Genomic DNA, 4,475 nt, shown 5'->3' on the forward strand with positions numbered 1-4,475 from the left:
CTTTTCTTACTGAGATTGAAAGATTACCAACAATTTAGAGAAAGGATAGAGAGGCAACCAATATAAGGGGCTAGCTGGCTTCAACATTGGATTGAATATTAGACAAGCGAATAAGAAAAGGGCTGCACATGCAAAATAAATTTAGAGAATCTGACTTTGATATCATGTTTGAAGATCTAATACAAAACTTGTACATAATGATCATCGTATAAATCTCGTAGAGAAGTGACGTGGCTTGAACAATCTTTATGCCGATCCGAAATTCTTTATTGAAAGAAAATGAAAGATCGGCTATTTCTTACAGTCACCGTCCAAAAAAACACTGGCATTAAGGCAATGATGACCGGGTTTTTGGATTTAAGTACCCCTTTTTATTCTTTGACTTTTGGGTGGGCGTGGAGGCTCATCCAAGAAAAAGGAAGGAGCGGCAACAATATGTGAAGATCCAAATGACCTGTTTTTAAATTGGTACGGCCCTATGGCGATGGGACACCCACAATAAGCAGAATTACATATCTCAGAGGGGGACAATTAATGCCAGGACCATGTGGAATCGAGGACAAAATCGAATGCTAGTGTGACTCAGTGTGACTCACGGTTGTCTCAACTCATCCACCCTTTTTCTCTCATCGTCCGTCTATAAATAGAGCGATCCAACGCTCAGGTCAAGCACACACAAAGAAGAAGAATCCTTTTGCCTTGGACTTGCATGGTAGCTCAAGCTCCTACTGTACCCACGTTCGCATCTTTCTGCTCATTCGCATCTTTCCACATTCGCACATGGCTGGTTTTTCGAATGCGAGGCGGGTATTACTTGTCGCAGTTCTTTCTGTGTTTCTTGTCATGAATGCACAGGGACGTGCTCTCGTTGATAAGAGGAATGATGGCCGTGTTCTTTTTGCACCAACTCGGCAACGGCGATGGAGCCAAGCCGAGCTCTGTTGAGTGGGCTTCGACCATGGATGCAGACCCGACGAGGGCAGCGCCCGGAGGACCCGACCCGCAGCATCACATTCACAGCCCTTCCGCCCTTCGCTAGCCATAGAAACCAAACCGTGCGAGAGAGGTTATTTTCTATAAACGTAGCCAAAGTTCTACCGGTAATGTGAGAGAGGGAATAATAATGAATATGGTGATGAAAGAGGTGACATGCGTTGCCCAAGCACCAGAAGGTGCAAGAGTCCTATGTTTTTCGCTCGCTTATAGTTCCTAAGTCATGAGAATATTACATGTGGGAACGATGGTGTTTTCCTCACTAGTCTTCAACTTATATTCAGTATTCGAAACTCTCTCTCTCTCTCTCTCTCTCTCTCTCTCTCTCTCTCTCTCTCTCTCTCTCTCAAAAAAAAAATGGCTTATACATGCAATGCTCACAATGTAGCACTATATAATGCAATGTAATGTAACATACAATACAATACTATACCACGAGTCATGGTATGCTAAATTCGAAATAACTCACTCTCTAATTTAATGGTACTATAATACAAGAAGAGACGGCGTATTAAAAAGTGCAAAGTTATCCTCATTAGTTAGTTGTATTAAGGGATGTTTCGTTCACAAAATCTCCATCAACTATAGGGAGCTAAACACAACCTACACTCATCTGTGAAATTAGTATGGCAGACTTTAATCAGTCAAATATGAAAGTGATACAGGGTGGTTGGACAAATTAAACTTTGTAGGCATTGACCAAGCATGTGAGGCATTAGAAGTCCCAATGTTGTGGGTTTGATATGATGGACATGGTCTTTACTATTGGCGATACTCACAAATTATGATGCTTGCCCAAACTAGCATTTTCATTTCAACTTGATAAGCACAGTATATGGTTGCTTCAAATTCAAGTAAAATACTTCCTTATATATTCATTGTACAGTAAATTGAATCAATCTTGATCATGACCAGTAGTAAGTTCTATACAAGTCCTGCGTGGATTTCACTACATCCCTAGAACCGGTCCACACAAGTGTTTCTCTGTATTCAATTATTTCCTATGTAGGCCTTAGGTTCCAAATTGGAATGAACTATGTAGCTTGCTAAAAACATTGTTGTGTCAGTAATCACTTTCGATGTGATTTCAGGGCATTGCACCATTTTGCTCGCCATGGATTTGAGGTGGAGTGGAGCTATAACCTTTCATTCTTTTTGACCTTGGTAGGCTGGATTCCGCCAATAATCTACCGAGAGCCTTCAAGGCAATATCTGATTAGTGCATGATCTGAATACTATAAGTTAGTCGCCACTCAGGACAAGATGGCTTTTACTTTCAGCCGCTCGACAAAACCTATGATTTGGTCGGAAAAGGGCACCTGCAAATGTGGACGAGAAGAATCTTACGCTCGTGCTGATGTGTTCTGATGCAATACAAGGATATGAGGTTCCTCCACTTAGCCAATGGAAGAGATTTGGACTCTTTCTAAATAGTGGAGGGAGAGTGAGAGAGACCCACCAAAAGGACTCTGCAAATCAGCTTTGCTCCATTACCACGGACTTTTTGGCTTTTGAACAGGGCATTCGCCGCCACTGAGGTTAACCTAAATCAGTGTCAAGCTCGTCACGGGTTCGGTTTCTGTTCTGCACAAATTTTTTGAGATTAATCCCAGAGAAAGTAACTTGTCTCGAATTCCTTCGTTTAACCATGATGGGCGCAATGTTGATTGGATCCGTAGGTGAGAAGGTGCCACGAAGTTAACCTAAAATACCGCCAGACCGCGTATATTACCTTACTGCTATCCAAAAAGGCAAGGAAAGGCAAAAGGGAAGGCCTAAAAGAACCTCAAACTTGTCGAACTCAAATTTTTGAGATGTGGGAATAGCATCAAGACTTTCTCAGCATTTATGCTTTACGAACTCGCACCATCACCTCAAAAGTTCGAGAGACTGCATCTTTAGTTTAGATGGTTAAAAAAGGAATACAAGTATGTGGGAGAAGAGAACTGAACCGGCCCGACAAAGCACTTCATCAAAGCGATCTCTCTTGAGCCCTCTAAGGAAAAGAATCTAACAATAGCGTGATTGTATTAGTAAAATCACAAGAAGCAAATCCAGGAGATAAGAATTATAACGTACAACTGTCACGACAAAGAATTCCAGCGATGCATGTGCTTGATCTGGTCACCAGAAATTACCGCAAGAACAAGTTCCACCGTTAAAATGGTGGAATCTCACGTTATCTCTCACAATAATCTCCTTCCCAATAATGTGAGATACGGCACACATGAAAGAGTGACAGTCTTCACATATCCTGAGGTTCTTCATGATCCTGATAGGGCAATTTTCGCTAGAATCCAGCAGCCCAAATGCCAGAGCCAGCTTTTCACTATGAGCCATCAATATTCGCTTCTTGTCGTCCTCGCTTACATCATAAGCCACTGAACTCAGGATCTGTTGATAACCATGTCCCTTTAATCTCTCCAGAAGATCCTCTAACACTTTATTTATCTCGCTTGACCTCGGATACTTTGTATCACCTGCAAAGAACTCGTGTATCTCCCTTTCTTTGACTGAAACCAGCTACATCCACGATTCTTCTTTAATCCCAGAGAGAGAGAGAAAAGAGAGAGAGAGAGAGAGAGAGAGAGATCATTATTATTGTGCAACACAAGATTATATCAAAGCAAAGACTTCCATCAGTAACACAAGATCACCAATTTTGCTGAAAGATTAAAATTCTAGTTTTTGTCAGAAAATCAATTACAAAATCAGAGAAAATACTTGAGCTGAAAATCACGAAAGATGGAGCTTACAGTTCAGAGAAGAAGGGACTCAGTAAGTCATTGAGCCGGTAAGTTCATCCCATGTAACTATAGGGAAGTACCGTAAAACCATGTTTCAATAATTTTTTATGAAAGTAAAATAGCAAGCAAAGGAACAGTTATGTCTACATTTTAAGTTCCAAAGTTCAGAAAGATAAAGATCGAACACATTGAATACCTAATGAATCAACATTAGCTTTAGCTGAAGAATTTGAAGCATGACAAAATCAAGTGGTGCAGTGAGATTTCAAGTAACAACCGATTGAAAATTCGGGCGATCAACTCAGCCTGATACAGTCATTAACGGCCAAACACCAATGTATTCTGAGTTGCCATTTCAACCGTACGAAGGGGGACCGAACTCTCTAAAAAAGCACTAAGATTTCCCAGCATACGAAGAGCACAATGCATCAAGATTCAACAAGCAAGAACCCCAGTAACCATTCCTTCAATGCCATGCCAAAATTTCCAATCTTTCTCCATGTGAGCCATGTACCCGTGTATGAAACTCCCACAACTCCGACAACCCATGCCGATGAGAAAATTAATACTTTCCAGATAATAAAAAAAATTATGAAACCATTTGAAGCAACAGGGTCTCTCCCGCATTATCGACCCTCTAGCGAAAAGAATACGGGAAAAAGATTTAGCCTCTGAGTTTCACTCCTTGGCGCAAAAATTCCAACTTTCAGCCCTAAAACTCCATGTCCAGATCAA

The sequence above is a fragment of the Eucalyptus grandis genome, chromosome 11, assembly GCF_016545825.1.
Source record: "Eucalyptus grandis isolate ANBG69807.140 chromosome 11, ASM1654582v1, whole genome shotgun sequence".
NCBI lineage: Eukaryota > Viridiplantae > Streptophyta > Magnoliopsida > Myrtales > Myrtaceae > Eucalyptus > Eucalyptus grandis.